This window comes from Pseudophryne corroboree, chromosome 8 (assembly GCF_028390025.1).
Source record: "Pseudophryne corroboree isolate aPseCor3 chromosome 8, aPseCor3.hap2, whole genome shotgun sequence".
Lineage (NCBI taxonomy): Eukaryota > Metazoa > Chordata > Amphibia > Anura > Myobatrachidae > Pseudophryne > Pseudophryne corroboree.
Genome location: NC_086451.1, coordinates 173,494,845 through 173,515,647, shown reverse-complemented (window position 1 = coordinate 173,515,647; position 20,803 = coordinate 173,494,845). Strand labels below are relative to the sequence as shown.

The 20,803-nt window shown below is 45.7% G+C and overlaps 15 non-coding genes and 1 pseudogene across 15 annotated transcripts; all 16 read right to left on the bottom strand.

Annotated features, from left to right (window-relative positions):
- Positions 1-1,398: 1,398 nt before the first annotated feature.
- LOC134952130 (U1 spliceosomal RNA) lies at positions 1,399-1,619 on the bottom strand (annotated as a pseudogene).
- Positions 1,620-1,771: 152 nt separating this feature from the next.
- On the bottom strand, positions 1,772-1,935 carry LOC134950939 (U1 spliceosomal RNA). Its single transcript, XR_010183770.1, has one exon. It is a non-coding gene; the product is annotated as a U1 spliceosomal RNA (small nuclear RNA).
- A 659-nt stretch (positions 1,936-2,594) lies between these two features.
- On the bottom strand, positions 2,595-2,757 carry LOC134952900 (U1 spliceosomal RNA). The gene has a single exon (XR_010185278.1). It is a non-coding gene; the product is annotated as a U1 spliceosomal RNA (small nuclear RNA).
- Positions 2,758-2,909: 152 nt separating this feature from the next.
- Positions 2,910-3,073, bottom strand: LOC134950356 (U1 spliceosomal RNA). Its single transcript, XR_010183289.1, has one exon. It is a non-coding gene; the product is annotated as a U1 spliceosomal RNA (small nuclear RNA).
- Positions 3,074-5,698: 2,625 nt separating this feature from the next.
- On the bottom strand, positions 5,699-5,861 carry LOC134953261 (U1 spliceosomal RNA). Its single transcript, XR_010185526.1, has one exon. It is a non-coding gene; the product is annotated as a U1 spliceosomal RNA (small nuclear RNA).
- Positions 5,862-6,013: 152 nt separating this feature from the next.
- Positions 6,014-6,177, bottom strand: LOC134951759 (U1 spliceosomal RNA). Its single transcript, XR_010184440.1, has one exon. It is a non-coding gene; the product is annotated as a U1 spliceosomal RNA (small nuclear RNA).
- A 671-nt stretch (positions 6,178-6,848) lies between these two features.
- LOC134953038 (U1 spliceosomal RNA) lies at positions 6,849-7,011 on the bottom strand. The gene has a single exon (XR_010185382.1). It is a non-coding gene; the product is annotated as a U1 spliceosomal RNA (small nuclear RNA).
- A 152-nt stretch (positions 7,012-7,163) lies between these two features.
- On the bottom strand, positions 7,164-7,327 carry LOC134951490 (U1 spliceosomal RNA). The gene has a single exon (XR_010184220.1). It is a non-coding gene; the product is annotated as a U1 spliceosomal RNA (small nuclear RNA).
- A 671-nt stretch (positions 7,328-7,998) lies between these two features.
- LOC134953393 (U1 spliceosomal RNA) lies at positions 7,999-8,161 on the bottom strand. The gene has a single exon (XR_010185556.1). It is a non-coding gene; the product is annotated as a U1 spliceosomal RNA (small nuclear RNA).
- A 152-nt stretch (positions 8,162-8,313) lies between these two features.
- LOC134951489 (U1 spliceosomal RNA) lies at positions 8,314-8,477 on the bottom strand. Its single transcript, XR_010184219.1, has one exon. It is a non-coding gene; the product is annotated as a U1 spliceosomal RNA (small nuclear RNA).
- A 671-nt stretch (positions 8,478-9,148) lies between these two features.
- On the bottom strand, positions 9,149-9,311 carry LOC134953453 (U1 spliceosomal RNA). Its single transcript, XR_010185590.1, has one exon. It is a non-coding gene; the product is annotated as a U1 spliceosomal RNA (small nuclear RNA).
- Positions 9,312-9,463: 152 nt separating this feature from the next.
- On the bottom strand, positions 9,464-9,627 carry LOC134950927 (U1 spliceosomal RNA). The gene has a single exon (XR_010183759.1). It is a non-coding gene; the product is annotated as a U1 spliceosomal RNA (small nuclear RNA).
- Positions 9,628-10,297: 670 nt separating this feature from the next.
- Positions 10,298-10,460, bottom strand: LOC134952545 (U1 spliceosomal RNA). Its single transcript, XR_010185045.1, has one exon. It is a non-coding gene; the product is annotated as a U1 spliceosomal RNA (small nuclear RNA).
- A 152-nt stretch (positions 10,461-10,612) lies between these two features.
- Positions 10,613-10,776, bottom strand: LOC134951778 (U1 spliceosomal RNA). Its single transcript, XR_010184455.1, has one exon. It is a non-coding gene; the product is annotated as a U1 spliceosomal RNA (small nuclear RNA).
- Positions 10,777-11,449: 673 nt separating this feature from the next.
- LOC134952231 (U1 spliceosomal RNA) lies at positions 11,450-11,612 on the bottom strand. The gene has a single exon (XR_010184800.1). It is a non-coding gene; the product is annotated as a U1 spliceosomal RNA (small nuclear RNA).
- Positions 11,613-11,764: 152 nt separating this feature from the next.
- LOC134950545 (U1 spliceosomal RNA) lies at positions 11,765-11,928 on the bottom strand. The gene has a single exon (XR_010183445.1). It is a non-coding gene; the product is annotated as a U1 spliceosomal RNA (small nuclear RNA).
- Positions 11,929-20,803: the final 8,875 nt, after the last annotated feature.

Genomic DNA, 20,803 nt, shown 5'->3' with positions numbered 1-20,803 from the left:
AGGGCGAACACATATTTTCAGATGAACATGGGAGGGCAGAAGGCTACCTAATACTGAAGCACCCCAAAACAACAAACAAAATGCAACAACTAGTGCAGGCATTCCTGGGGGAAGGCCTGCAGCAGATGGATTTGCATATGGTGATGTCATCCAAGCAGTGGGTCAAAGTTGGCTTCAACCCTCGTCTGCATATGAAAAGAGAAAAGGGGCGTGCAGGGCATGGCAGCCTTTTGCGGCGCTTGGATGACCCCTAGCTCGCATTAAACACCTCCACCCTCCTTCGGTGTGGGGCTCATGTTGGCTATGCCCCAGCCCCTGAAGCATTCAAGCTGATTTCTTGCAGCAGCTGGGCACTGTAACAGCTCCAGAGCTGCTCTGTAAGGCAAATAAAAGGGTGTGGGACCTGCAGCACTACCTGTAGTTCGCATTGTGCGTTGGAAGGCAAAAAGTAAGCAGACGGGAGAAGTCAGGATAGTGCGCAAGGGCATAGAAGGGAGCGGCTCAAGAAAAGAGAAGAGGAAACAGACAGCAAACTAGGCTGGGGAGAGACCTGAGACAAAGAGATCTGAATTATACGAGAGCCGACCAGGGGAAACACAAATTATGCAGTCAAGTTTCCCACATTTGGGGAAATCGCAGGAGCAGCACACCCAGAGTGCAATGGGTGATCCTTGCCCTGGGAGAAGCACCTTCATGATCACTGGCCCTCATTCCGAGTTGATCGGTCGCAAGGCGAATTTTAGCAGAGTTACACACGCTAAGCCGCCGCCTACTGGGAGTGAATCTTAGCTTCTTAAAATTGCGACCGATGTATTCGCAATATTGCGATTACTAACTACTTAGCAGTTTCAGAGTAGCTTCAGACTTACTCTGCCTGTGCGATCAGTTCAGTGCTTGTCGTTCCTGGTTGACGTCACAAACACACCCAGCGTTTGCCCAGGCACTCCCACCGTTTCCCCGGCCACTCCTGCGTTTTTTCCGGAAACGGTAGCGTTTTCAGCCACACGCCCCTGAAACGCCGTGTTTCCGCCCAGTAACACCCATTTCCTGTCAATCACATTACGATCGCCGGAGCGAAGAAAAAGCCGTGAGTAAAAATACTATCTTCATAGTAAAGTTACTTGGCGCAGTCGCAGTGCGAACATTGCGCATGCGTACTAAGCGGATTTTCACTGCGATGCGATGAAAAATACCGAGCGAACAACTCGGAATGAGGGCCATAGTATCTTACCTGGCAGGTAAGTAGGAGTTGGGCTAGAGCTGGGGAGGGTCGCTGCTCGGGCACCCCCCTGTCAAGTGAAGGAGATCCAACTGAGGCAGCACAAGGAAACTCTCGAAAGAAGAACAAGGCTAGAGGAAGATCTGAGACAAAGAAATCTGACTTTTACCAGAGCTGACCAGAGGAAAGCACAAACACAGTCACTCACTACCACAAATAATGCAGTCAAGTTTCCCACATTTGGGGAAATCAGAGCCGACCAGGGGAAACACAAATTATGCAGTCAAGTTTCCCACATTTGGGGAAATCGCAGGAGCAGCACACCCAGAGTGCAATGGGTGAGACTTGCCCTGGGAGAAGCACCTTCATGATCATAGTATCTCACCTGGCAGGTAAGTAGGATTTGGGATAGAGCTGGGGAGGGTCGCTGCTCGGGCACCCCCCTGTCAAGTGAAGTAGATCCAACTGAGGCAGCACAAGGAATCTCTCGATAGAAGAACAAGGCTAGAAGAAGATCTGAGACAAATAAATCTGACTTTTACCAGAGCTGACCAGAGGAAAGAACAAACACAGTCCCCCACTACCACAAATAATGCAGTCGAGTTTCCCACATTTGGGGAAATCATAGGGGTCAGCATGCCCAGAATGCAATGAATGAACCTCACCCTGGGAGAACAATCTTCATGACCATGGTATCTCCTATGCAAAATAAGTATGACTTGGGATAGGGCTGGGGAGGGCCGCTGCTCAGGCACATCTCTGTCAAGTAAAGGAGATTCAACTGAGGCAGCACAAGGGAACTCTCATCTGGGGACAACAACTGCAGGGAGAACACATTTTCAGATGAACATGGGAGGGCAGAAGGCTGCCTAATACTGAAGCACCCCCAAACAACAAACCAAATGCAACAACTAGTGCAAGCATTCCTGGGGGAAGGCCTGCAGCAGATGGATTTGCATATGGTGATGTCATCCAAGCAGTGGGTCAAAGTTGGCTTCAACCCTCGTCTGCATATGAAAAGAGAAAAGGGGCGTGCAGGGCATGGCGGCCTTTTGCGGCGCTTGGATGACCCCTAGTTCGCATTAAACACCTCCACCCTCCTTCGGTGTGGGGCTATGCCCCAGCCCCTGAAGCATTCAAGCTGATTTCTTGCAGCAGCTGGGCACTGTAACAGCTCCAGAGCTGCTCTGTAAGGCAAGTAAAAGGGTGTGGGCCCTGCAGCACTACCTGTAGTTTGCATTGTGCGTTGGAAGGCACAAAGTAAGCAGACGGGAGAAGTCAGGATAGTGCGCAAGGGCATAGAAGGGAGCAACTCAAGAAAAGAGAAGTGGAAACAGACAGCAAACTAGGCTGGAGAGAGACCTGAGACAAAGAGATCTGAATTATACGAGAGCCGACCAGGGGAAACACAAATTATGCAGTCAAGTGTCCAACATTTGGGGAAACCGCAGGAGCAGCACACCCAGAGTGCAATGGGTGAGCCTTGCCCTGGGAGAAGCACCTTCATGATCATAGTATCTCACCTGGCAGGTAAGTAGGAGTTGGGCTAGAGCTGGGGAGGGTCGCTGCTCGGGCACCCCCCTGTCAAGTGAAGGAGATCCAACTGAGGCAGCACATGGAAACTCTCGAAAGAAGAACAAGGCTAGAGGAAGATCTGAGACAAATAAATCTGACTTTTACCAGAGCTGACCAGAGGAAAGCACAAACACAGTCCCCCACTACCACAAATAATGCAGTCGAGTTTCCCACATTTGGGGAAATCACAGGGGTCAGCATACCCAGAATGCAATGAATGAACCTCACCCTGGGAGAACAATCTTCATGACCATGGTATCTCCTATGCAAAATAAGTATGATTTGGGATAGGGCTGGGGAGGGCCGCTGCTCAGGCACATCTCTGTCAAGAATTTATAAAGTCTATACATATATATAACCAAATGTCAATATATATATATAGAACCCAGCGCTCCTATCAAAACTTATCTATTTCACCAATTAGTTGCTTATTTAATCTTTATACATCTATTAATTTTCACCATATATTATAAAATGCTGCTCCCATAGGTAGTACTGTTCTACCAATAATAAACCAAATTTTAAAGATAATCACACTTGTTATCAAGGGAGCGCAAAAAATAAAATATACAAGCTCTTTATTTTTAAAAAATATATATAGACAGAAGAAACCCACATTCAATAAAATACAATGGAGTCAACATATATAGGCACCACTATCCATATCTAAATGTAATCAGGATCTATTTCATATTGCCCTTGATGACAACGGAATGTTTATTAAAGTGTCCAAAAAATCCTCCTGGATACAGCTGTTGTAATTTAATCGTTACTTTCCAATTGTAATTGATACATTAAATTCCTTCTTGTGGATGAACAGCAACAGTTGTAACCAACGCCTCTTATTTACTGCAGTTAAAGTTCATATGTAACTCACGTGAGTAATGAAAGAAAACAGGGGGAGAGCGCTGTGATGGTTGGTGAAACACAGCGGTATGCTACGACCCCCGTTAACCGTGGCTGGATCTTATTGGCACTCGCGGTCGGGATATTTCTCCCTGCCGTGGGGTAGAGACCTCCTTTTGCTCGGTCTCAAATTGCTTTTTCCCCTTCACCGCTGTCTTTACATCAGACGTCCGCCGTGATGTAGCTCGTTCATGAACGGGCTTATATCTCAGCAATCAGAGTGTCCGGTAATCACCTTTCTTACGCGTTTCTCCGCTGTTATCCAAGAGCGGTTTCGTCAGAGGATACATCAGCAGCCTAGCAGGCTCTTTTTAAAATGCACCGGACCAATAGCATTACTAATTAGTTGATTGGATACATACATGTACTAATTGGATGCATACATGTAATGACTCACATATGGAACAACTTTCTAATTGCAATTGCACATATAAAGGCATTTCATAATATAAAAATAAGCAACATGGTGATTAAAAATAATAATAAAATAAGCAACAAGGTGGTTTAAAAAATAACAGAACATATATAATCTATATACAGATTAACCTATAATCTTTCAATCAATACCTCATATCTATAATCACATATACATAATTCAGAGACTCAGCACTAAGGATCCCCATTTACTTATATAAAACCTTTTAGGGTAACATAAATCCATGCCACTACTAAAGCAGTTCTTGTGGCGCAGGGGAAACATCACCTGCACTCTATGCAGCTAGTCCCATGTTCGAATCCAACCTGCTCAGCTTAACATCCATATTATTTATTTACTTTTAATGGGATCATTCTATCAATTCATTTTTACCTTTAATTTTTGTTAATATTATTTCTATATTTCATTATTTTAACCCCTGGAATAACTACATTGCTGTTTAAACAACAAAAAGAATTGAAGAAAAAATAAATATTAAACAGACAATTTAAGGATTCGAAGATTTAAATATTTAAAGATTTTAAAATTTAAAACAGGGAGGGGGGGGGAGGGAGGGGGGCCTTTTGGGAGAAGGAGCGGGAAAAAATAAAAATAGAAAAAAATATATATATAGAACCAAGAGAAAGTGTAAAAAGAGGATGGAGGAAGAAATCTGATGTTCATCATTACTAGTGGATTTTACTAAAGAACTTTAAAGGAACACACACAACAGGATTATACAGTTTCATCCTAAGAGGAAAGCTGTTTCCAAAATAGCTACTTCTAATAATTTTGTTTATTTATTAAACATACAATAAATGGATATTCAATAAATAATATATTAGGTAAATCAATAGATAAAATCTTCAGAGACTGCCAATGTTGTTCAGTTCGATGCTCTCATTCAGACCATCAGGTGTAAGGGTACCCAAAGAAAAAATCCAAAATGCCTCCCTTGTCAAGTAAAGGAGATTCAACTGAGGCAGCACAAGGGAACTCTCATCTGGGGACAACAACTGCAGGGAGAACACATATTTTCAGATGAACATGGGAGGGCAGAAGGCTGCCTAATACTGAAGCACCCCCAAACAACAAACCAAATGCAACAACTAGTACAAGCATTCCTGGGGGAAGGCCTACAGCAGATGGATTTGCATATGGTGATGTCATCCAAGCAGTGGGTCAAAGTTGGCTTCAACCCTCGTCTGCATATGAAAAGAGAAAAGGGGCGTGCAGGGCATGGCGGCCTTTTGCGGCGCTTGGATGACCCCTAGTTCGCATTAAACACCTCCACCCTACTTCGGTGTGGGGCTCATGTTGGCTATGCCCCAGCCCCTGAAGCATTCAAGCTGATTACTTGCAGCAGCTGGGCACTGTAATAGCTCCAGAGCTGCTCTGTAAGGCAACTAAAAGGGTGTGGGCCCTGCAGCACTACCTGTAGTTCGCATTGTGCGTTGGAAGGCACAAAGTAAGCAGACGGGAGAAGTCAAGATAGTGCGCAAGGGCATAGAAGGGAGTGGCTCAAGAAAAGAGAAGTGTAAACAGACAGCAAACTAGGCTGGAGAGAGACATGAGACAAAGAGATCTGAATTATACGAGAGCCGACCAGGGGAAACACAAATTATGCAGTCAAGTTTCCCACATTTGGGGATATCGCAGGAGCAGCACACCCAGAGTGCAATTGGTGAGCCTTGCCCTGGGAGAAGCACCTTCATGATCATAGTATCTCACCTAGCAGGTAAGTAGGAGTTGGGCTAGAGCTGGGGAGGGTCGCTGCTCGGGCACCCCCCTGTCAAGTGAAGGAGATCCAACTGAGGCAGCACAAGGGAACTCTCGAAAGAAGAACAAGGCTAGAGGAAGATCTGAGACAAAGAAATCTGACTTTTACCAGAGCTGACCAGAGGAAAGCACAAACACAGTCCCCCACTACCACAAATAATGCTGTCAAGTTTACCACATTTGGGGAAAAAACAGGGGTCAGCATACCCAGAATGCAATGAATGAACCTCACCCTGGGAGAACAATCTTCATGACCATGGTATCTCCTATGCAAAATAAGTATGATTTGGGATAGGGCTGGAGAGGGCCGCTGCTCAGGCACATCTCTGTCAAGTATAGGAGATTCAACTGAGGCAGCACAAGGGAACTCTCATCTGGGGACAACAACTGCAGGAGGTACACATATTTTCAGATGAACATGGGAGGGCAGAAGGCTGCCTAATACTGAAGCACCCCCAAACAACAAACCAAATGCAACAACTAGTGCAAGCATTCCTGGGGAAAGGCCTGCAGCAGATGGATTTGCATATGGTGATGTCATCCAAGCAGTGGGTCAAAGTTGGCTTCAACCCTCGTCTGCATATGAAAAGATAAAATTGGCATGCAGGGCATGGCGGCCTTTTGCGGTGCTTGGATGACCCCTAATTCGCATTAAACACCTCCACCCTCCTTCGGTGTGGGGCTCATGATGGCTATGCCCCAGCCCCTGAAGCATTCAAGCTGATTTCTTGCAGCAGCTGGGCAATGTAACAGCTCCAGAGCTTCTCTGTAAGGCAAGTAAAAGGGTGTGGGCCCTGCAGCACTACCTGTAGTTTGCATTGTGCGTTGGAAGGCACAAAGTAAGCAGACGGGAGAAGTCAGGATAGTGCGCAAGGGCATAGAAGGGAGCAACTCAAGAAAAGAGAAGTGGAAACAGACTGCAAATTAGGCTGGAGAGAGACCTGAGACAAAGAGATCTGAATTATACGAGAGCCGACCAGGTGAAACACAAATTATGCAGTCAAGTGTCCAACATTTGGGGAAACCGCAGGAGTAGCACACCCAGAGTGCAATGGGTGAGCCTTGCCCTGGGAGAAGCACCTTCATGATCATAGTATCTCACCTGGCAGGTAAGTAGGAGCTGGGCTAGAGCTGGGGAGGGTCGCTGCTCGGGCACCCCCCTGTCAAGTGAAGGAGATCCAACTGAGGCAGCACAAGGGAACTCTCGAAAGAAGAACAAGGCTAGAGGAAGATCTGAGACAAAGAAATCTGACTTTTACCAGAGCTGACCAGAGGAAAGCACAAACACAGTCCCTCACTACCACAAATAATGCAGTCCAGTTTCCCACATTTGGGGAAATCACAGGGGTCAGCATACCCAGAATGCAATGAATGAACCTCACCCTGGGAAAACAATCTTCATGACCATGGTATCTCCTATGCAAAATAAGTATGATTTGGGATAGAGCTGGGGAGGGCCGCTGCTCAGGCACATCTCTGTCAAGTAAAGGAGATTCAACTGAGGCAGCACAAGGGAACTCTCATCGGGGGACAACAACTGCAGGGAGAACACAAATTTTCAGATGAACATGGGAGGGCAGAAGGCTGCCTAATACTGAAGCACCCCCAAACAACAAACCAAATGCAACAACTAGTGCAAGCATTCCTGGGGGGAGGCCTGCAGCAGATGGATTTGCATATGGTGATGTCATCCAAGCAGTGGGTCAAAGTTGGCTTCAACACTCATCTGCATATGAATAGAGAAGAGGGGCGTGCAGGGCATGGCGGCCTTTTGCGGCGCTTGGATGACCCCTAGTTCGCATTAAACACCTCCACCCTCCTTCGGTGTGGGGCTCATGTTGGCTATGCCCCAGCCCCTGAAGCATTCAAGCTGATTTCTTGCAGCAGCTGGGCACTGTAACAGCTCCAGAGCTGCTCTGTAAGACAAGTAAAAGGGTGTGGGCCCTGCAGCACTACCTGTAGTTCGCATTGTGCGTTGGAAGGCACAAAGTAAGCAGACGGGAGAAGTCAGGATAGTGCGCAAGGGCATAGAAGGGAGCAGCTCAAGAAAAGAGAAGTGGAAACAGACAGCAAACTAGGCTGGAGAGAGACCTGAGACAAAGACATCTGAATTATACGAGAGCCGACCAGGGAAAACACAAATTATGCAGTCAAGTTTCCCACATTTGGGGAAATCACAGGGGCAGCACACCAAGAGTGCGATGGGTGAGCCTTGCCCTGGGAGAAGCACCTACATGATCATAGTATCTCACCTGGCAGGTAAGTAGGAGTTAGGCTAGAGCTGGGGAGGGTCGCTGCTCGGGCACCCCCCTGTCAAGTGAAGGAGATCCAACTGAGGCAGCACAAGGGAACTCTCGAAAGAAGAACAAGGCTAGAGGAAGATCTGAGACAAAGAAATCTGACTTTTACCAGAGCTGACCAGAGGAAAGCACAAACACAGTCCCTCACTACCACAAATAATGCAGTCCAGTTTCCCACATTTGGGGAAATCACAGGGGTCAGCATACCCAGAATGCAATGAATGAACCTCACCCTGGGAAAACAATCTTCATGACCATGGTATCTCCTATGCAAAATAAGTATGATTTGGGATAGAGCTGGGGAGGGCCGCTGCTCAGGCACATCTCTGTCAAGTAAAGGAGATTCAACTGAGGCAGCACAAGGGAACTCTCATCGGGGGACAACAACTGCAGGGAGAACACAAATTTTCAGATGAACATGGGAGGGCAGAAGGCTGCCTAATACTGAAGCACCCCCAAACAACAAACCAAATGCAACAACTAGTGCAAGCATTCCTGGGGGAAGGCCTGCAGCAGATGGATTTGCATATGGTGATGTCATCCAAGCAGTGGGTCAAAGTTGGCTTCAACACTCATCTGCATATGAATAGAGAAGAGGGGCGTGCAGGGCATGGCGGCCTTTTGCGGCGCTTGGATGACCCCGAGTTCGCATTAAACACCTCCACCCTCCTTCGGTGTGGGGCTCATGTTGGCTATGCCCCAGCCCCTGAAGCATTCAAGCTGATTTCTTGCAGCAGCTGGGCACTGTAACAGCTCCAGAGCTGCTCTGTAAGGCAAGTAAAAGGGTGTGGGCCCTGCAGCACTACCTGTAGTTCGCATTGTGCGTTGGAAGGCACAAAGTAAGCAGACGGGAGAAGTCAGGATAGTGCGCAAGAGCATAGAAGGGAGCAGCTCAAGAAAAGAGAAGTGGAAACAGACAGCAAACTAGGCTGGAGAGAGACCTGAGACAAAGACATCTGAATTATACGAGAGCCGACCAGGGGAAACACAAATTATGCAGTCAAGTTTCCCACATTTGGGGAAATCACAGGGGCAGCACACCAAGAGTGCGATGGGTGAGCCTTGCCCTGGGAGAAGCACCTACATGATCATAGTATCTCACCTGGCAGGTAAGTAGGAGTTAGGCTAGAGCTGGGGAGGGTCGCTGCTCGGGCACCCCCCTGTCAAGTGAAGGAGATCCAACTGAGGCAGCACAAGGGAACTCTCGAAAGAAGAACAAGGCTAGAGGAAGATCTGAGACAAAGAAATCTGACTTTTACCAGAGCTGACCAGAGGAAAGCACAAACACAGCCCCCCACTACCACAAATAATGCAGTCGAGTTTCCAACATTTGGGGAAATCACAGGGGTCAGCATACCCAGAATGCAATGAATGAACCTCACCCTGGGAGAACAATCTTCATGACCATGGTATCTCCTATGCAAAATAAGTATGATTTGGGACAGGGCTGGGGAGGGCCGCTGCTCAGGCACATCTCTGTCAAGTAAAGGCGATTCAACTGAGGCAGCACAAGGGAACTCTCATCTTGGGACAACAACTGCAGGGAGAACACATATTTTCAGATGAACATGGGAGGGCAGAAGGCTGCCTAATACTGAAGCACCCCCAAACAACAAACCAAATGCAACAACTAGTGCAAGCATTCCTGGGGAAGGCCTGCAGCAGATGGATTTGCATATGGTGATGTCATCCAAGCAGTGGGTCAAAGTTGGCTTCAACCCTCGTCTGCATATGAAAAGAAAAAAGGGATGTGCAGGGAATGGCGGCCTTTTGCGGCGCTTGGATGACCCCTAATTCGCATTAAACATCTCCACCCTCCTTCGGTGTGGGGCTCATGTTGGCTATGCCCCAGCCCCTGAAGCATTCAAGCTGATTTCTTGCAGCAGCTGGGCACTGTAACAGCTCCAGAGCTGCTCTGTAAAGCATGTAAAAGGGTGTGGGCCCTGCAGCACTACCTGTAGTTTGCATTGTGCGTTGGAAGGCACAAAGTAAGCAGACAGGAGAGGTCAGAATAGTGCGCAAGGGCATAGAAGGGAGCGGCTCAAGAAAAGAGAAGTGGAAACAGACAGCAAACTAGGCTGGAGAGAGACCTGAGACAAAGAGATCTGAATTATACGAGAGCCGACCAGGGGAAACACAAATTATGCAGTCAAGTTTCCCACATTTGGGGAAATCACAGGGGCAGCACACCCAGAGTGCAATGGGTGAGCCTTGCCCTGGGAGAAGCACCTACATGATCATAGTATCTCACCTGGCAGGTAAGTAGGAGTTGGTCTAGAGCTGGGGAGGGTCGCAGCTCGGGCACCCCCCTGTCAAGTGAAGGAGATCCAACTGAGGCAGCACAAGGGAACTCTCGAAAGAAGAACAAGGCTAGAGGAAGATCTGAGACAAAGAAATCTGACTTTTACCAGAGCTGACCAGAGGAAAGCACAAACACAGTCCCCCACTACCACAAATAATGCAGTCAAGTTTCCCACATTTGGGGAAATCACAGGGGTCAGCATACCCAGAATGCAATGAATGAACCTCAACCTGTGAGAACAATCTTCATGACCATGGTATCTCCTATGCAAAATAAGTATGATTTGGGATAGAGCTGGGGAGGGCCGCTGCTCAGGCACATCTCTGTCAAGTAAAGGAGATTCAACTGAGGCAGCACAAGGGAACTCTCATCTGGGGACAACAACTGCAGGGAGAACACATATTTTCAGATGAACATGGGAGGGCAGAAGGCTGCCTAATACTGAAGCACCCCCAAACAACAAACCAAATGCAACAACTAGTACAAGCATTCCTGGGGGAAGGTCTGCAGAAGACGGATTTGCATACAGTGATGTCATCCAAGCAGTGGGCCAAAGTTGGCTGGAACCCTCATCTGCATATGAAAAGAGAAAAGGGGTATGCAGGGAATGGCGGCCTTTTGCGGCGCTTGGATGACCCTTAGTTCGCATTAAACACCCCCACCCTCCTTCGGTGTGGGGCTCATGTTGGCAATGCCCCAGCCCCTGAAGCATTCAAGCTGATTTCTTGCAGCAGCTTGGCACTGTAACAGCTCCAGAGCTGCTCTGTAATGCAAGTAAAAGTTTGTGGGCCCTGCAGCACTACCTGTAGTTTGCATTGTGCATTGGAAGGCACAAAGTAAGCAGACAGGAGGAGAAGTCAGGATAGTGCACAAGGGTATAGAAGGGAGGGGCTCAAAAAAAAGAAGTGGAAACAGACTGCAAACTAGGCTGGAGAGAGACCTGAGACAAAGAGATCTGAATTATATGAAAGCCGACCAGTGGAAACACAAATTATGCAGTCAAGTTTCCCACATTTGGGGAAATCACAGGGGCAGCACACCCAGAGTGCAATGGGTGAGCCTTGCCCTGGGAGAAGCACCTTCATGATCATAGTATCTCACCTGGCAGGTAAGTAGGAGTTGGGCTAGAGCTGGGGAGGGTCGCTGCTTGGGCACCCCCCTGTCAAGTAAAGGAGATCCAACTGAGGCAGCACAAGGGAACTCTCGAAAGAAGAACAAGGCTAGAGGAAGATCTGAGACAAAGAAATCTGACTTTTACCAGAGCTGACCAGAGGAAAGCACAAACACAGTCCCCCACTACCACAAATAATGCAGTCAAGTTTCCCACATTTGGGGAAATCACAGGGGTCAGCATACCCAGAATGCAATGAATGAACCTCACCCTGGGAGAACAATCTTCATGACCATGGTATCTCCTATGCAAAATAAGTATGATTTGGGATAGGGCTGGGGAGGGCCGCTGCTCAGGCACATCTCTGTCAAGTAAAGAAGATTCAACTGAGGCAGCACAAGGGAACTCTCATCTGGGGACAACAACTGCAGGGAGAACACATATTTTCAGATGAACATGGGAGGGCAGAAGGCTGCCTAATACTGAAGCACCCCCAAACAACAAACCAAATGCAACAACTAGTGCAAGCATTCCTGGGGGAAGGCCTGCAGCAGATGGATTTGCATATGGTGATGTCATCCAAGCAGTGGGTCAAAGTTGGCTTCAACCCTCGTCTGCATATGAAAAGAGAAAAGGGGCGTGCAGGGCATGTCGGCCTTTTGCAGCGCTTGGATGACCCCTAGTTCGCATTAAACACCTCCACGCTCCTTCGGTGTGGGGCTCATGTTGGCTATGCCCCAGCCCCTGAAGCATTCAAGCTGATTTCTTGCAGAAGCTGGGCACTGTAACAGCTCCAGAGCTGCTCTGTATGGCAAGTAAAAGGGTGTGGGCCCTGCAGCACTACCTGTAGTTCGCATTGTGCGTTGGAAGGCACAAACTAAGCAGATGGGAGAAGTCAGGATAGTGCGCAAGGGCATAGAAGGGAGCGGCTCAAGAAAAGAGAAGTGGAAACAGACAGCAAACTAGGCTGGAGAGCTCTTCTGTCTATATTTTGCAAACCTGCTCTTGTCCTCTCCAGCTGCTCCATGTAGATTTGACGTCTGGAAAGGTGCATAACCCACTGACAAGCAGGCACACTCCTGCATGAGTTTTCTCTCTCACTAGCTGGATGATACACAATCATTTGCATGTGCTCCACCTCCGACACACCACCCACCCAACCACCCAGTGACCAGAGCCACCCACAAGCCAACTGGCTCCGTGATTTAATTTGCACAGTGTAGTCATCCAGGCAGCATGTCCTTCTCAATGGAAGGATCTCTGGTTCCATGGAATCTTCCACATTGGAATGCTGCGGAATAAAAAGGATTTAAATATTCAGCTTGCTAGCATTCAATGTACCTGCGGCTTGGCTTTAGCACATGGGTCTTCATCCTGTGGCCCTCCAGCTGCTGTGAAACTACACATCCCAGCATGCCCTGCCACAGTTTTGCTATTAAGGTATGCTAAAACTGAGGCCGGGCATGCTGGGATGTGTAGTTCCACAGCATCTGGAGGGTCGCAGGTTGAAGACCCATGTTCTAGCATGCCTGTTCTATGATGCATGTACCGTGATGTCACAATCAGCTTGGAATGGGGTGTCTAGCAGGCATTTGCTGACAGCCACTTGAGGGAGACACACATCAGGAGATGCAGCATATCGGAGGTCTTCGATGCCTTTCCAGCAAATGCACACCACCTGCTGCTGGTCTGGACACAAAACAATGCCCACAATCGAAGTCCCAAAATGCCCAACTACAGGATTCATGTAAGTAGTGAATTTAGGAATGAATTTAGAAGTAGGAAATTAAGTTAGTTCACAAGTACATTCAAATTCAGATCTAAAGTCTAGGTAGGCCTCACGTCCTGGCAGCCCCCAGCACTTAAAAATGCCTTGATTAGAGGTAGAGAATTAAATGTAGATAAAAAGTAGACACAAAATAAGACTCCACAGAGCAGTTATCAGGTGTCTTTATCAATTGTTGCATTTAAAAAATCAAGCAATTAGGGAACACAATGTTGCAACAATGTAACCCTATTTGCAAAATAGTACTAAATAAGTTTGTCGATGTAAGACATTTGCAAAGGCGCATCCAAAACACGCTGGAAAATGCAACTGAATCTGTTTTTGGAGGCTAGAATAGGAAATGTGCATCGGTCCTACCAGTACTGAAAGCTCTTCTACCATCTCCCTTTTCTGAAAAGCCATTTAATATATGGTTCCCAGATAGGGGACATATCAGATATTGCCTTTCAAAAGCAGCAAATATCATACCACTTCTATTGCCATCAAAGATAAACATTGATTGTTTTCAGATATTGGATTGAAAAAGCAGTCTTTATTGACATAAAGAAGCAAAAAAACATACATAAACATTACACACATAAGTACTGTGTTGCAGCACAGATAAAACACAATACAAATGCTGTCGGTATAGTACAGTTCAAGAACTACAGCACAGGCCAGCCTACACTATAAATCATGAACTGCACTATACATTTAAACAATACAATAATACAACAGTTAATAAGGCTATGGGTGTGGAGTGTAAGAGGGTGAGGGAATCACAAGCCCGAAGCTTTATTGAAAGACAGACACATATAAAGGGAGGATTAATAAATACAAAGATATCCTTTACTATAGAATGTAGTCCAATCCGGTCTTTCAACTCTTCCACAACTTAAAAACGGATAGTGTTCCCAAGCCTTCCATCCTGGAATATCTTCAGTCTCTCGCCAATGAAGAAAACAATCCCTCCAGTAGACTCTTTAACCACGATACAAGATCACAGCCAAAAGGGCGAGAAGCAACTACACTTGCGTTTAACCAAAATAGCTAAAACTTAGTGGAGGAAAGTGCAGTGCACCAAAACATAAGCTGACACAATCATGGAGAATGCGCCAGCATATATGCTCTTCTATCTATATTTTGCAAACCTGCTCTTGTCCCCTCCAGCTGCTCCATGTAGATTTGACGTCTGGCAAGGTGCATAACCCACTGACAAGCAGGCACACTCCTGCATGAGTTTTCACTCTCACTAGCTGGATGATACACATTCATTTGCATGTGCTCCACCTCCGACACACCGCCCACCCAACCACCCAGTCACCAGAGCCACCCACAAGCCAACTGGCTCCGTGACTTAATTTGCACAGTGCAGTCATCCAGGCAGCATGTCCTTCTCAATGGAATAATCTCTGGTTCCATGGAATCTTCCGCATTGGAATGCTGCGGAACAAAAAGGATTTAAACATTCAGCTTGCTAGCATTCAATGTACCTGCGGCTTGGCTCTAGCACATGGGTCTTCATCCTGTGGCCCTCCAGCTGCTGTGAAACTACACATCCCAGCATGCCCTGCCACAGTTTTGCTATTAAGGTATGCTAAAACTGAGGCAGGGCATGCTGGGATGCGTAGTTCCACAGCAGCTGGAGGGTCGCAGGTTGAAGACCCATGTTCTAGCATGCCTGTTCTATGATGCATGTTCCGTGATGTCACAATCAGCTTGGAATGGGGTATCTAGCAGGCATTTGCTGACAGCCACTTGAGGTAGACACACATCAGGAGATGCAGCATATCGGAGGTCTTCGATGCCTTTCCAGCAAATGCACACCACCTGCTGCTGGTCTGGACACAAAACAATGCCCACAATCGAAGTCCCAAAATGCCCAACTACAGGATTCATGTAAGTAGTGAATTTAGGAATGAATTTAGAAGTAGGAAATTAAGTTAGTTCACAAGTACATTCAAATTCAGATCTAAAGTCTAGGTAGGCCTCACGTCCTGGCAGCCCCCAGCATTTAAAAATGCCTTGATTAGAGGTAGGGAATTAAATGTAGATAAGAAGTAGACGCAAAATAAGACTCCACAGAGCAGTTATCAGGTGTCTTTATCAATTGTTGCATTTAAAAAATCAAGCAATTAGGGAACACAATGTTGCAACAATGTAACCCTATTTGCAAAATAGTACTAAATAAGTTTGTCGATGTAAGACATTTGCAAAGGCGCATTTAAAACACACTGGAAAATGCAACTGAATCTGTTTTTGGAGGCTAGAATAGGAAATGTGCATCGGTCCAACAAGTACTGAAAGCTCTTCTACCATCTTCCTTTTCTGAAAAGCCATTTAATATATGGTTCCCAGATAGGGGACATATCAGATATTGCCTTTCAAAAGCAGCAAATATCATACCACTTCTATTGCCATCAAAGATAAACATTGATTGTTTTCAGATATTGGATTGAAAAAGCAGTCTTTATTGACATAAAGAAGCAAAAAAACATACATAAATATTACACACATAAGTACTGTGTTGCAGCACAGCCAAAACACAATAAAAATGCTGTCGGTATAGTACAGTTCAAGAACTACAGCACAGGCCAGCCTACACTATAAATCATGAACTGCACTATACATTTAAACTATACAATAATACAACAGTTAATAAGGCTATGTGTGTGGAGTGTAAGAGGGTGAGGGAATCACAAGACCGAAGCTTTATTGTAACACAGACACATATAAGGGGAGGGGCAATAAATAGAAAAGTATCCTTTACTATAAAATAAAGTCCAATCAGACCTCTGTGCTCTTCCACAACTGAAAAACGGATAGTGTTCCCAAGCCTTCCATCCTGGAATATCTTTGGTCTTTCGCCAATGAAGAAAACAATCCCTCCCTCCAGCAGACCCTTCAACCACGATACAAGATCACAGCCAAAAGGCCGAGAAGCAACTACACTTGAACTTAACAAAAATGGCTAAAACTTAGTGGAGGAAAGTGCAGTGCACCAAAACATAAGCTGACACAATCATGGAGAATGTGCCAGCATATATGCTCTTCTATCTATATTTTGCAAACCTGCTCTTGTCCCCTCCAGCTGCTCTATGTAGATTTGACGTCTGGCAAGGTGCATAACCCACTGACAAGCAGGCACACTCCTGCATGAGTTTTCACTCTCACTAGCTGGATGATACACAATCATTTGCATGTGCTCCACCTCCGACACACCACCCACCCAACCACCCAGTCACCAGAGCCACCAACAAGCCAACTGGCTCCGTGATTTAATTTGCACAGTGCAGTCATCCAGGCAGCATGTCCTTCTCAATGGAAGGATCTCTGGTTCCATGGAATCTTCCGCATTGGAATGCTGCGGAACAAAAAGGATTTAAATATTCAGCTTGCTAGCATTCAATGTACCTGCGGCTTGGCTTTAGCACATGGGTCTTCATCCTGTGGCCCTCCAGCTGCTGTGAAACTACACATCCCAGCATGCCCTGCCACAGTTTTGCTATTAAGGTATGCTAAAACTGAGGCAGGGCATGCTGGGATGTGTAGTTCCACAGCAGCTGGAGGGTCGCAGGTTTAAGACCCATGTTCTAGCATGCCTGTTCTATGATGCATGTACCGTGATGTCACAATCAGCTTGGAATGGGGTGTCTAGCAGGCATTTGCTGACAGCCACTTGAGGGAGACACACATCAGGAGATGCAGCATATCGGAGGTCTTCGATGCCTTTCCAGCAAATGCACACCACCTGCTGCTGGTCTGGACACAAAACAATGCCCACAATCGAAGTCCCAAAATGCCCAACTACAGGATTCATGTAAGTAGTGAATTTAGGAATGAATTTAGAAGTAGGAAATTAAGTTAGTTCACAAGTACATTCAAATTCAGATCTAAAGTCTAGGTAGGCCTCACGTCCTGGCAGCCCCCAGCACTTAAAAATGCCTTGATTAGAGGTAGAGAATTAAATGTAGATAAAAAGTAGACACAAAATAAGACTCCACAGAGCAGTTATCAGGTGTCTTTATCAATTGTTGCATTTAAAAAATCAAGCAATTAGGGAACACAATGTTGCGACAATGTAACCCTATTTGTATAATAGTACTAAATAAGTTTGTCGATGTAAGACATTTGCAAAGGCGCAAACAAAACACGCTGGAAAATGCAACTGAATCTGTTTTTGGAGGTTAGAATAGATGCAGGATCAAGTAGCTCAATGGGTAGGGTATTTGTTTAGAATTCAACAGGATATAGGTTTGAATCCTGGGTATGATAGTTTGAGGTGTTATTTAATAAAGTATGTTTATATACTAGTCACACATGGCTTACTTGTACAAATGGCATGTCACCAGTTAGTGCTGACTGCTGATATGCCATTTGCACAAACACGCCATGTGTGACTGTATATGCATTTAAGGAGGGCACCCCGGCAATACCACAAACCATTGAGTGTCAAGTATACTAGATATATCTTCATATCTCATGTGCTTTCTCTGAGACCAATCTTGTTATGCCCCTTCCCCACAAGGCATGCGCCTTTTGTCCATATTGCAAAAATGGGGAGGGGGGGGGGGGCATATAATTATCTGTCACAGGGCACCAAAAAGTCTAGTTATGGCTCTGGTATGCATTATGTAATCTGGCAGACCATATCTCCAACACTGGCTGGTTGGAATAGAAATCCGGTTATCTATGTGAGCAAATGACCATCAACGATTTACTCTCAAACACTAGAAAATGGACAAAAATGGTCCCCTAAACAAATTGGTTAAATTTTGGGTTTAACCAATTTGTGTAATGACCATTTTTGACCACTTTTCTAGTGTTTGGGAGCAAATGGTTAATTGACATTTGCTCCTATACATTACCAGATTTTCATTCCATCCATCCAGACTGGATAGATAGCCTGACAGATAATTGTGTAGTGTACGCCCAGGATAACTGTCAGTTGTGCTTTCTTTTATGACGGCACATAAATGGGTGGGCAGATCCAGAGCAAGCACTGCCCACTCATGCATAGTTGTCAACTGATGTGAAGTTCCAGGGGGCAATCTCAGTTATAAAGAAAAGTATCTGGAAATTGTCCCTAGTTTAAAAAAAAAATTAAAAAAAATTGATCAACTCCATTTATTTAGTATGATATCCCAGGTGATAGGATGCCGGCAGTCAGAACAACATACTTTATTAAATAACACATCTCAAACTACCATACCCAGGATTCAAACCTATAACCTGTTGAATTCTAATCAAACACCCTACCTATTGAGCTATTTGATCCTGCATAAAAATTGTGAACATTATATGAAGCTATTGGTACTTTGAAAAAAAAAGTATCAGCATTACAACGCAGCAGATCCATGCAGTTTGCAGCCACACACTACATGTATCTGCTCAGCCACAATGCTGATTATTTCTTCACAAAGTACAAGGTGAGCTCCAAACAGAATTCTCTAGCTTAGAATTATGCCAAACCTAGAAGTCGGGCCCCCCACCCTGGGATCCCCCAGAGGGAGGCCTGCACCGTCATGCGGCAGGCTTGTCCGTTTTGGAAGCAGGCTGATGGGCAGCCCAGGCTTGCTTCAGTCTGGGCTTGGCAGGTCTGGAAGCATGAGCTTGCTTTGGGTATGCCTGACCTTGGGTACGCTTTACCTTGAGGATGAAAGGGCCAAGGGAAAGTACTTTTAGCCTTCTGCGTGGTAGGAGTCATACTAGGTAGGCAAGCTGTTTTAGCAGTAGCCAGATCAGCTACAATCTTATTGAGGTCTTCTCCAAAGAGAGTGTCTCCCTTGAAAGGAAGCACCTCCAGGGTTTTCTTGGAATCCATATCCACCGACCAGGATCTCAACCAGCTGTATAAAGTATTACCTTGGAACTGGCTCTCCACTCCCCATTATCTGGTTATCATGGCTTCCTCCGCCAGTGTCCAGACTCGCTTGCTGAAGCTCGGCCACTTCTTCCTAGCAGCAGGCTCCTGGATCACTGGGCAGCAGAGGTGCTTGGGAGCCGGAAGGGGGCGGAGCAATCAGGCAGGCAGTTGCAGTGCTGCCCAGCTATCTGTGGTGTGAGAAGAAGCAGGGGCACCCCACCGCTGGCAGTGCTGCAGCTAGCGGTGGTGGCAGCGGCGAGGCTGCTGGGCTGGGTCTTTAAAAAGGTGGAAAGAAGGGTGTTACGGCATGGAATGTACAAACTGCGAGACCCTGCTGGTAGCGCCTTTGTCTATTTAGTAGGAAGGGCACGTAACAGCCGGAGGGCAATGGAGGAAGCCCCTTTAGGGCTGGAGCCCGGCGGCAACTGACTCCGTTGTCTCTGGCAGTTCCGCCCCTGTACTAGAGGATTGGTCAAGAACATGGCAACATTTAATGCCAAAAAATGCAAAATCATACACGTCTCAAAAATACAAAGGCTAACTATAATATTAAGGGCATTATAATGCCAAGAGGAAAGCTATCTAAGTATTACTATTTCAGGTGAGCAATGTAACAAAGCAATAGGAAAGGCAAGTCAGATGCTTGTTTGCATAGGTAAAGAACCAGTAGCAGAAAAAAGTAATACAGGTTGAGTATCCCATATCCAAATATTCCGAAATACGGAATATTCCGAAATACGGACTTTTTTGAGTGAGACTGAGATAGTGAAACCTTTGTTTTTTGATGGCTCAGTGTACACAAACTTTGTTTAATACTCAAAGTTATTAAAAATATTGTATTAAATGAACTTCAGACTGTGTGTATAAGGTGTATATGACACATAAATGAATTCTGTGAATGTACACACACTTTGTTTAATGCACAAAGTTATAAAAAATATTGGCTAAAATGACCTTCAGGCTGTGTGTATATGGTATATATGAAACATAAATGCATTCTGTGCTTAGATTTAGGTCCCATCACCATAATATCTCGTTATGGTATGCAATTATTCCAAAATACAGAAAAATCCGATATCCAAAATTCCTCTGGTCCCAAGCATTTTGGATAAGGGATACTCAACCTGTAATGCCACTGTATAGGTCCTTGGTACAGCCACATTTAGAATCCTGTGTTCAGTTCCAGAAGCCATATCTCAAGCGCCTTGAGTCCTGTTGGAGAAAGAGCACTATATAAATAAATAGTATCAAAATTTGTTTCACGGCACCCCTAGGCCAAAGTTTTTTTTATTGAGAAATTCAGAAAAAAATATAAAATTAAGTAAATTGTGTTTATAGCATGTCATCCTCAGGTTCAGTTATGTTGTGAGGGAATGGTTTTGCCAATTTAATAAAGTATAAATAATTTTAATTGGTCCTGGACCACCAAACTATGCTACCAGTGCAAGAACCCCAGTTTGGAAACTACTGCCATAAAATAAACCTTTTTTGTTTTTTTTAAACTACATGTAATACACCTTAGATATCAGTTCCTAAAAGGTTTTAAACCCTTGCATACAGTAAAC